This window comes from Pelobates fuscus, chromosome 2 (assembly GCF_036172605.1).
Source record: "Pelobates fuscus isolate aPelFus1 chromosome 2, aPelFus1.pri, whole genome shotgun sequence".
Classification (NCBI taxonomy): domain Eukaryota; kingdom Metazoa; phylum Chordata; class Amphibia; order Anura; family Pelobatidae; genus Pelobates; species Pelobates fuscus.
In genome coordinates, this window is record NC_086318.1 from 334,393,237 (window position 1) to 334,405,696 (window position 12,460).

Consider the following 12,460-nt stretch of genomic DNA (forward strand, 5'->3'; position numbering starts at 1 on the left):
GTTCTTCAATGAGTAGTAAACACTGCTCAATACATTATTGGTGTTCAGTTGCCATGAATTCACTGTGCCCGGAGAGTCAGAGGAATCATTAAGGACACATTCTTTAACCTTCTTCCCTCAAGGAAACGTTATAGAAGTCTGTATTGTAGAACCCATAGGTTTGAAAACTGTATTGTTCCCTCTGCAGTAATGTCTTTGAATTCTATGTTTAGGCGATAGTTCTTTAGAGTATAATTGTATTAAGATTTAGCTATATTGGTTAGATTGCTGTTTTTTGCTTAAGAGGATACATTAGGCTTTGCACAAGTCTTTTCTATACTGAATTGTAATTTGCACTTATGTCCTGTTTCCACTGAGCGGAATGGTTCGGATCGGTACGGTCTAGTACGCTATTTTGAGTGTCTCAATTATGAAAGTGGCCCATACAACCAAACCAATTCCTGGGCCCCCTTCATATGTAGGTCCATAGGAAATGGTATGGTATGGTTAGGGCGGAGCTACTGGCGTCACACTATGCAATCCATTGATTGGCGGACAGGAAAACGTCAATGCTCATGACAAATTACACGCCAGGCATTTGGTCTAAACCCCACATGCCCCCTGGTGGTCCGACTTGCAGTGGAAACCCATACCTGTATAGGCTGGACCATTTTAACCCTTCCGAACCGTACCAACCTGAACCATACCGCTCAGTGGAAACGAGGCATGTGTTGTTGGTTTTTTTCGCACTTTGATTATGACTAATATACAACTTGCACTTCATGAATATGGCCACTGTACTCACATTTGCACTTGTGCACATGGTCAATATGATCATGTTTTGCATCTTTATGCGCATGATTATATGGTGACATTTAGCTCTTTATAAAGTCTGTATGTCTGTAAAGTCTGTATGTCTGTATGCTCAGACTTTGTACTTTAGGCACATGCTTCTTGTGTGTGCATTATGTATATATTTGCACATGATTTATGTGCCCACATTTTGTTCTTATGCACATGTTTTATGTATTCATATCTGGCACTTTACACATATGTGCTCATATTTTGGACTTCATGCACATGGCCTATGCATTCACAATAAGCACTTTATGTCATTGGTCAATGTACTGAAGTTTGTGTTTGTTGTGTGTGATGGATGTGATTAGTTGAATTGTGGTATGTGCTACTTTTCACATGATAAAGGTATATTGCTGAGATCTAGTGCTTTATTTGCACTAGATGTGTTAATTGTATTTGTAATAAACGTTTAACTCGCAAGTTGGAGTAAACTTGGAATTAATAATAACATTAATAATTAAAAATAAAAACTTAAAATAATAACTTAAAACCCGAGTGTAAAGTCAGAGTCCACACTCCTTGCTTTCGACAATTCAATAATATTTATTAAGAGGCTAATAAAACAAATAAACAATACATATACATTTGAAATAGGCTAGTATATGTTGCTACTAAAACTAGTCATTGATTGAATGGAAAGTAGGCTAAACTAACAAACATAGTAAAAGAGGCATAGACACGTGATACAGTTACTACTCCATCGATCATCAGCAGAGAGTACGAGAGAGAGGGTGTGTATAGTGGGGAAAGGGGAGAGAGAGAGAAGGTGTGGAGGGTGAATTCAAAGAGAGAGAATGAGCTATTCACAGGGCTTTTAACAGGTAATCCCTTCCTTCTGCTCGACACACCTCCCTCAGTCAATCCTTAAGGATGTAACAGAACCAGAGTGCCTCCTGGGGGAAGGGGGATTGCATTGGAAGGGAATGGAGGAGGAGTTTATCAACAGCCCAACTGATTTTGCCTGGTGAAAGGCCATGTGCTTCACAGAGGACTCCATTATTGCCTAAGGGTAGAATGGGGCTTGAATCCCTGTATTAGAACACAATAACACTTCATTGGCATACAGTGTGGCTGTTAATCATTTCCCCCCACATATTACAGTGGTACACTTTATTTGCATAAGGTATGGTGGTTTTTATGGGATCGATATTTTTACTTGGATTGGGAGCTAGAGGCTATATTGTTGAATTTGTATAATATTGCTGGCACTATTGTGCAATGCCTTTATGTATGATTAGGCTGTTTATATTTCTTAGGTACTGATCAGGGCCAACTGTGTTTCAATGTCCTTGTATGTACATTGTACAGAGATAACAAATTTGAACATGAATAAAGTTGAATCTGAATTAGGAATGTGAGTTAAACACCATGCAGCCAGTATATATATCCAGCACTCACTCTCCCGGTCTTGTCCTTGCCTGGGTGCAAATCACTTATGCCAAAATATAAATATCAAGGAAGGTGCACTCACAGGACTTTGTAAATAAATCTTGAAGTTTTACTGTGCCATTAAACACCAGAGACGTTTCAGTCCTCTATGGGACTTTTTTAAAGACAAAGGCCAGTTTCTCCAATGTAGCAACCTTTGTCACACACTGTACACTGTATCATGTACACCACATTCGCAGATGTGCACGAATATGATCCCTTAATGTTGTATGATTTGTTATTGTGTCTGGCTGTGTTACTACCACATATATGTTGACACAGTTTACAGAGTGATTTGTTGCATCATACAGTGCCATTCCGTGTTAGCTCCTGTTTTCAATTTGTGGTCAATTTGCTGCGGACCAATCTCTGTCTCATGTTAGGTGGTTGTTTGTATGCTAGTATTTCAGGAAATGTTTTTTTGAGTGTGGGATCCTCTGAAATTAACAGTTGTAGCTCTTTAAAAGTTTTACGTACTCCTTCTAGTAACTGTTAGAGGGATTTTTGTTTTCCTTTTCTTTGTATTGTAGGAGCCTTTCCAGTGGTGTTTTAGGGCAGATTTTATTTTTTTAGATGTTCTTTCCTTGTGTCCCTTTCACCTAAATGACTCAGACAGTGTACTCAGCTGCTGATCTCCGTCTTTTGTTTCAGAGCAAATGTGGTGATATCTGATAGCCTGACTGTAGATAATACCTTGTTTGGTGTGATTGGGATGGAAGCTGGAATTGTGGAGGTGTGATGGAATCTCGGTAAAAATAAATTTAGTAGGCCGAGATTGCCACGTGGTATGTGTACGTGCATATACTGGTGTATCGGTCGGTTGCACGTGGCAAAGATACAATCAGTAGTGTACGGAGCATGTGAAAGGATACAGGATATAGTATTCCCCTCCTCCATTGTGCTGGGCAAGCCATATGGTCAAACAGGAAGTTAGTTCTTGTTCGATTGATTGGGTAAGAGTATGTGTGGGTGGAGCTAATTATGGGTGGAGTTACATGCCTATATAAGGAACCTACACTATTGTTCGGGGCTCAGATCTTGTTGTATTTTGGTGATATTAGTCCCTCTGAGTCCCGGTTGGTGAATCGAATAAAGAATCTCTTCCTTCCTGAAGAAACCTGTCTCCATCTCTCTGTGCTTGGCTTCCGTCAGTTTCTCCAGTATCATTTGGTGCATTGGCCGGGAAGCTCATCGTTCAACGGTAGCTGAGAAGCAGAGGCGTGAGACAGTCTATCTTTGCCCACGCTCTCTACGACTGCACCCCTGAACTTCTGCGTGGACCTCCCTTCGTCTCGGCGCCACTGGTCTGTTGTCCAGGAGATCATCGGCCTCTACGTAGTAAGTGCTGGGGTACCCCCGTCGATGAGTGTGAACTCAGGTTCAGGAACGAGGAGGTAATACGACCACTGTTTTAGACGGTGGACCCACTAGGGGTATTGGATACCGATTGTGCGGTAGGCCCATAAGGGGTTATTTGGAATCTGCCCCCTCCAGTGGAGGGAAGGAGCGAAGGCGCACCGCTCAATTAAACGCCCTGTAGTCAGCCCGTTTAATTTTGGTTTGGAGTCAGGCTGGGTTCTGGTGTAAATAGCCCAAGCCGGACACCGGTGTCTTGTCTAGACTAGCGTTCTAGGGTGTATATTACGTTCGCTAGGTCGGAGGGACCGGGAGACTAAGCGGCGTCTGTGTAAATTCGGTCCGCTAGATCTCAACCTATCTTGGCTAAGTGGGAAGGCGTGTAAATTTGGAACACACTAGATTTTTGATAGAGTATTTAGACTAAGGGGGTTCTGTGTAAATTCCGCCCTCTAGTTCGCTATATGTGGTGCTTGGGCCGTGTGGCTAACCAAAACGGATGTAGATAGTTTTAGGTAGTCCATCAAGGTACTGGCCAATAGATTAGTTGGGAATTGTAAATGTGTTAAAGATTGTTGTAGTAGAGTGTATATCTTGCTAGATAGCGTGAGCTCTGCCGTCTAGCGAGAGTGTGAATAGTGTGTAACTGTATTATAGCGCACGGTACCATAACCATGTATAATTACTGATACTGTAAATAACTACTAATAACTGTTGTCTATGTTGTATGTTTAACACCATAACCATTACTAATTGAACTGTGACTTTAAATTGTACTCTAACCAATGCTAACCGTACTATAACTACTGTTTGTAAAGACGATGTTACTGGGGTATGTTATAGACGGGTAATTCAGATATAGGGAATTATAGCGTGGGTGACTGTATAGTTTCGCCAAAAGGCACAGTGATAGTTATTTAGTGACTGGTGTAACAGCTGTGTGTGTACGGGAATTCCCTGAGTGTTTTGTTGTGTGCGTTTCGCTTAGTAACTGTACCACGTGGTGCTGTTGCCGAGGGAACGGGTGTGACCATTGGGAGAGTGTTTGTTTAGTTTCTGTTGGAGACGACGCTTCATTGTTGGTATGCGTGCGTCAGATTCAACGGTGATGGATCCCTTAGGATGTATGTTGAAAAACTTTAAAAAGGGATACACTGTGTATGATTTTGGGGTAAAGATGTCTCCAACACGCCTGACTACTTTATGTAGTAGGGAATGGCCTACTTTGGTTGCTACATGACCTCCACGTGGCAGTTTGGATCCTAATCTGGTACAGCGTGTACACGTGGCTGTATCAGGTAGGCCGGAACTTTACGGACAGTTTCCGTATATTGACTGTTGGAAGCAGGCCGTAAATGACTCGCCAAAATGGGTCCGGGTATGCCACGAGGAACAATGTCGCCTCGTGGTGGCCAGAACTCGCCTGTCCACTAAGGCTGTAATTACGCTCATTTTGGACACGCCTCCTGAGTCCGAGATCCCCATGCCCCCCCCTTACTCCTCCTCCACCGGAAGAGGAAGAGGAGGTGCTGTTGGTAACGCTACTCCCCTTGCCCCGTTGTCCCCACCTACCCCCTCCTCTAGCTCACAGCCCAGCCCTCTTGTTTTAAACCCTCCCCTTTCAGTACCTACCTCTGTTAACTCCACCTACCCAGATTTGGCGCCATTTCTAGTTCCTGGTCAGGCTCCTCCTAGCCCGGCCCGGAATATTTTACTTGCTGACCTCCCCCTCAGTAAAGCGTCCCCATCCCCTTGTCTTACTACCCCTCGACCGGAACCCCTAACTGATGTTCCTAAACAAAGCCCCATACTAACCCGACAATTGACCGGTACCCTCCAACCCCGACATTATCAAATGCCTCTTCGACTGACACCTGGCCCGACACACATTAACGGTGACGGCCAGATACAATACGCTGATCCAGTATTCGTTTATGTTCCCTTCACAACTACTGATCTATTTAATTGGAAGACCCATAACTCCTCATACACCGAAACGCCTCAAGCCATGACGGATTTGTTTACCTCCATAGTCCAGACACATAATCCCACTTGGGCTGATTACCAGTGTGACCGACCCATCCATCTGGACTAAACCTATTGGGTTCGTCTGATTTGCCCAGTACTTATGGTCCCTGAGGGATCATGCGGAGGGTTATGACTTTGTACAAATGACATTTCGAATGCAACAGAAACTAACGAAGCGCCAAAGCTACCAACGTCCTCGAGGTGGCCGACATCGGACAAAGGACCACGTGGCGGCGGCCATTTTAACTTCGAATCCGCCGACCCGTACTATCGACGATACTTCGACAGTTCAACGAAAGTCGAAGTACCGACCCACTTCGAGCGGGACGTAGCCTTTTTTAGGCCAGCAAGTGACCGACCGCACAGCCCGAATCCAGGGAACTCTTTTGGGCACGAAACGGTACCTGCGGTCGGTCATAAACGGACTTTCGAGTAACTTTGTATTCACTGAAGGGATTGGTGTGATTTTTGAGAATGTTTATGCTTTAAGTATGCTGAATCTGAATATGTGCCTCTTATGTGAATATGATGGATGGATTTGGAGTTATGAAAGTTGTATAAAAGTATATTCCAAACTGTATGTATAATAGGATTATGTGTCACACCAAGGGGAGGGAATGTGTGGGATGTACCATCGATGCCAGTGGTTATTTTATGCCTCCCCTTGGGTGTGGCCTGTGTGTGTGAAATGCAAATAAAAGGCAGGCTGGCTGATCCAGTCCTCAGTTCATGTTTTACCCTCATAATGGAGCTTGGTCTCGTTATTGGGGGAACCGGGATTACAAGTGACTAAATGCTGTGTCTGGAGCTCGGAAGGTGGTACCGTAACAACTGGTGGCAAGCGACGGGATGATCCTCAACGCCCAAAGAGACCACTACGACCAAGAATAAATGGAACTACAATACCAAAACCTGAGAAGAGCCACCTTAAAAGACTTACTGGAACAAAGGGGCGGACAGGCCAGTAACCTCAAGAAGAGGGACATTATTGCTTTATTGCTGGAAATGGATGGAGTACCAGCGGCAGAGGGAACCAATGGGCCCAGCCTAGACGACAGAACCCCCGAGGAGGCAAGATTTGACCGGGCGGTAAGAATTAGGCTGGCCCATTATGGCCCCAACCCCTCCGCGGAGATCATCACCCAGGTTCAAGCCGCTGTGGAGGCCAGCCTGCTACGCCAAAACGGTGCTGCAGCAGCCCCAGTCACAGCAAACCCGGGGGACAAACAGAAAGTGCCATTTGCGGCCTTCAAAGCCTTCAGTGAGACAGAAGGAGAGATTGACGGGTACCTTGCGGATTTTGAGCGGCAATGTGCCCTGCACAAGGTACCCCCGGAAGACTGGGTTGCTAAACTGTCCGGCAAGTTATCCGGCCGGGCCAACGGCGCTTTTCGGGCCATTCCAGATGAGGAGATCGGGGATTATGTGACCGTCAGGGAAGCTTTACTTGCCCGGTATGCCGTTACACCCGAGGCATACCGGAGGAGGTTCCGAGACACTGCAAAAACAACTGGGGACTCATACGTTGAATGGGCCTGCAAGGTACATCGCACAGCTGCCCACTGGATGGCAGGGTGCCAGGCGGTGTCAGGAGAAGAGGTGCTGCAGATGTTTTTATTGGAACATTGTTTCGACAAATTGCCAACAGGGGTCAGAGAGTGGGTAAGAGACCGTAAGCCTTCCACTCTACACGAGGCGGCTCGCTTGGCCGATGAGTACACCGACGCTCGCAAACTGGACAATTCTATCACCAAGGCCACAGCCAGAGCGGAATACCAACCAGCCGCTACCACTTATCAGCCTCCCATACACAGACCATCCGCACCCCCTCCGTCTGCCCAGTACCAACGTCCACCCCGGTTTAACGCCCGAGAGTACTCTGAACCCCTTCGGTGCTACCTGTGCAATCAGCTAGGGCACAGGCGACAGGAATGCCCGATGAACCGTGCCAACAGGAACCAGTCCTGGAGGAAACCCACGGGGGCCCCTTCCCAAGCACCTCTTCCAGCAGCTCACTGTGTAGAGGAAGAGGAATGCTGGGGCATCTTACATGAGGCGGACCCTGTTCAGGCTGCCCACCAGGACAATCGACAACACCACCGACAGAGTGTAAAGGTCAACGGAAGGGAAGTCAGTGGGCTACGAGACACTGGTGCAACCCTGACTTTGCTCCAAAAGCACCTAGTGTCCGAAGCTCAACATACCGGGGATACCGTGGCAGTACGAGTAGCCGGGGGTGCAGTATTTCGCCTACCCGTGGCCCGGGTACATTTGGATTGGGGAGTGGGCGCTAGACACGTGAATGTGGGGGTCATTAAGGATTTACCCGCTGATGTTCTTCTTGGCAACGACTTGGCCCCCCTGGTTTCGGCCTTTGCTCCCATGGGCCCCGCTGCAGTGGACGCTGTCACGACCCGTGCCCAGACCCGTGCCGCTGAGGCCGGCCCACCTGCTGCTGAGACCCAGGTAAGACTCTCTACCCCGACTTGTACCTTAGACCAGGCCCCGTTAGGCTGGGATACCCCAGAGATGTACGGGAAGGAAACTAGGGAGGACCCGACGTTAGCCAAGTACAGAGCCAGGGCCGACGCTGGGGAAGAAGGAGTAGGTGGGGAACACTACGAGTGGGTGGGGGATAGGCTGTACAGGATCCCGAAACCTTCCCCGAAACCGAATGCCCCTCCGCAGAAACGACAACTAGTAGTACCTGCAAAGTATCGGCAGGAGATTCTGCGTATTGGGCATGACGTGCCATTAGCAGGCCATCTAGGTTCCCACCGCACAGCTCATAGAATCACCCAAAACTTTTTCTGGCCCAATTTTAACCGAGATGTGCGGATGTATTGTAGCACGTGCGACACTTGTCAACGGGTAGGTAAGCGAGGAGATCATCCAAAAGCTAGGCTACAGCCGATGCCTATCATTGGAGAGCCCTTTTCCCGCATAGCCGTTGACATTGTGGGTCCACTGGCCAGGGCTAGTCCATCCGGTAAGAAATATATTCTTACTGTGGTAGACTACGCCACCCGTTACCCAGAGGCAGTAGCGCTGTCTAATATAGAGGCAGAGACGGTTGCTGATGCCCTGGTTAAAGTCTTTACTAGGGTCGGGTTCCCTCAGGAGATCCTCTCTGATCAGGGAACCCAATTTACCGCTGTGCTCACCCAGCAGCTGTGGAAGGTGTGCGGCATCAACCCGCTACTTAGTTCACCCTATCACCCACAGACTAACGGTCTCTGCGAGCGATTTAATGGCACCCTCAAACAGATGCTGAGGACCTTTACTGACACTTGCAGAGACTGGGAGCGATTCCTGCCTCATCTGCTATTTGCATACAGAGAGGTGCCCCAGGAATCAACTGGGTTCTCCCCCTTTGAGTTACTCTATGGGAGAAGGGTTCGTGGACCCCTAGATCTCATTAGAGGACACTGGGAGGGGGAGACGGAGCAAGAAGGGACCCCCATAGTGCCATATGTTCTGGAACTCCGGGACCGCATGGAGAAACTATCCCTGATGGTAAGGGAAAATCTCCGGGCGGCCCAGGGGAAACAGAAGCGATGGTACGATCGGGGTGCTCGACAGCGGGTCTTCCAGGTTGGGCAGAAGGTTCTAGTGCTCAAACCTGTGAAGGCAAACAAGATGCAAGCATCTTGGCAGGGCCCGTACAAGGTGTTAGCTCAGGTATGCGATACTACCTATCTTATAGCCAGCTGTTCGGATGAAAGGGTACAACGATCCTTTCATGTGAACATGCTCAAGGAGTATCAGGAACGACCCGAGGATGTTGCAGCAGTTTGTGCCCCAGCTACCGACGACCCAGAGAACTTACCTTTGCCTGACCTGCTAGAAAGGGATCCCCAGACCGACCTTACTAGCCTCGTACAGTTAGGTGACCGACTAAGCCCGGCCGAGAAAACCCAGGCCAGACAGCTTCTGTGGGAGAAGCAGGCGACCTTCTCCCAAGAACCCGGGTACACCCCCCTAGCTATACACAAGGTCGAGACACCTGGACAGAACCCCCTACGACAACCCCCATACCGTATCCCGGAAGCAGTCCGAGAAGGAATGCGGAAGGAGATACAGGAGATGACCCGGCTGGGGGTTATTGAGCACTCAGATAGTCCGTGGGCGTCGCCCGTAGTCCTAGTACCCAAGAAAGATGGGACCACCCGGTTCTGTGTGGATTACAGGCGGCTCAACGAGCGGACTACCACTGACGCCTACCCGATGCCCCGGATAGACGAGTTATTAGACCGCATTGCCAGGGGGCGCTATCTGACCACCATTGACCTATGTAAAGGGTACTGGCAGATCCCCCTGGCCGAGGATGCTATCCCCAAGTCGGCCTTCGTCACCCCGTTTGGCCTGTACCAGTTTAGGGTTATGCCATTCGGGATGAAGAATGCTCCGGCTACCTTCCAGCGTATGGTGGATAGGCTCCTAGATGGCTTCCAGGGATTTGCATGTGCATACCTGGACGACATCGCGGTCTACAGTGAGTCTTGGGAAGACCACCTAGTACACGTAGGGGTAGTGCTGGACAAGATTCGGGCCGCCGGCCTGACTCTGAAACCAGACAAGTGCCATTTAGGCATGGCAGAAGTGCAGTACTTGGGTCACCGGGTGGGTTGTGGGAGCCAGAGACCCGAACCGGCCAAGGTGGAAGCGGTAGCTAACTGGCCCACACCTATCACCAAGACCCAAGTACTTGCCTTCCTAGGGACAGCGGGTTATTATCGACGTTTTGTCCCCGACTACAGCACGATTGCCAAACCCCTGACTGATCTGACTAAAAAGAACTTACCTAGGCAGGTCCTGTGGTCTCCAGCTTGTGAAGCCGCGTTTCAAGCCCTGAAGCAGGCTCTTGTGAATGCCCCTGTCCTGGCTGCCCCAGTCCCTAACAAACGTTTTCTTGTCCACACAGACGCTTCCATGTATGGACTGGGGGCTGTGCTGAGCCAGGTCGGGGAGGATGGAGGAGAGCACCCTGTCGCATATCTCAGCAGAAAGTTACTACCTCGAGAAGTGAGTTATGCGGCAGTAGAGAAAGAGTGTTTAGCCCTGGTCTGGGCACTGAAGAAACTGAGCCCCTACCTATATGGACAAGAATTTTCCCTCGTAACAGACCACAACCCCCTCGTCTGGCTTAACCGGGTCTCTGGGGACAATGGCAGACTGCTGAGGTGGAGTTTGGCCTTGCAGCCTTATAATTTCACTATCAGCTACCGGCCCGGTAAGCAGAATGGGAATGCGGATGGGTTATCCCGGCAACTAGACGTCCCTATTCTCCCTAAGTCCGGTCATCCCCAAGTTGACCCGCCACAGGGTCAAGCCGGGTCTGCCGGAGTGTTCCACAAGGAGGGAGCCATGTGACCGACCCATCCATCTGGACTAAACCTATTGGGTTCGTCTGATTTGCCCAGTACTTATGGTCCCTGAGGGATCATGCGGAGGGTTATGACTTTGTACAAATGACATTTCGAATGCAACAGAAACTAACGAAGCGCCAAAGCTACCAACGTCCTCGAGGTGGCCGACATCGGACAAAGGACCACGTGGCGGCGGCCATTTTAACTTCGAATCCGCCGACCCGTACTATCGACGATACTTCGACAGTTCAACGAAAGTCGAAGTACCGACCCACTTCGAGCGGGACGTAGCCTTTTTTAGGCCAGCAAGTGACCGACCGCACAGCCCGAATCCAGGGAACTCTTTTGGGCACGAAACGGTACCTGCGGTCGGTCATAAACGGACTTTCGAGTAACTTTGTATTCACTGAAGGGATTGGTGTGATTTTTGAGAATGTTTATGCTTTAAGTATGCTGAATCTGAATATGTGCCTCTTATGTGAATATGATGGATGGATTTGGAGTTATGAAAGTTGTATAAAAATATATTCCAAACTGTATGTATAATAGGATTATGTGTCACACCAAGGGGAGGGAATGTGTGGGATGTACCATCGATGCCAGTGGTTATTTTATGCCTCCCCTTGGGTGTGGCCTGTGTGTGTGAAATGCAAATAAAAGGCAGGCTGGCTGATCCAGTCCTCAGTTCATGTTTTACCCTCATAATGGAGCTTGGTCTCGTTATTGGGGGAACCGGGATTACAAGTGACTAAATGCTGTGTCTGGAGCTCGGAAGGTGGTACCGTAACAACCAGCAACTGCTTATGACATTGTTTAATAACGAGGAAAGGACAAGGATAAACCAAGCGGCAATTAAAGCGTTGGAAGAAGTGGCACAAAATCAGGCCAACCCGGCAGCATGGGCCGCAGCACATTATCCAAACACTGATCCGGAATGGAATATCAATGGCGCAGATATGGCCCATTTTAAAGCATACAGGGATGCTATTATTGCTGGCATGAAAGCCGGAGGGAAGAAGGCGATTAATATGTCTAAGACAGTTGAGGTATTACAGAAATGTGATGAATCGCCCAGTGTCTTTTATGACCGATTATTGGAGGCATACCGTTTGTATACTCCCTTTAATCCAGAGGCTCCTGAGAATTCCCAAATGGTTAACTCTGCCTTTGTCAGCCAGGCATACGGAGATATAAAGCGCAAGCTACAGAAGTTAGAAGGGTTTGTAGGGATGTCTATAACCCAACTAATGGAAATAGCAAATAAGGTCTATATGAATAGGGAGACAGAGATGAAGAAGGAGGAAGAGCGAAAGATGCGTAGGAAAGCAGATATGCTAGCGGTAGCTATCGCAGGCGTAGATAGAAGGGAAAAGGAAGCGTATAGGGGAATGGATAAAGGTGAGAGTAAGTGGAATGGGGAACCTTTGAGTAGGAACCAATGC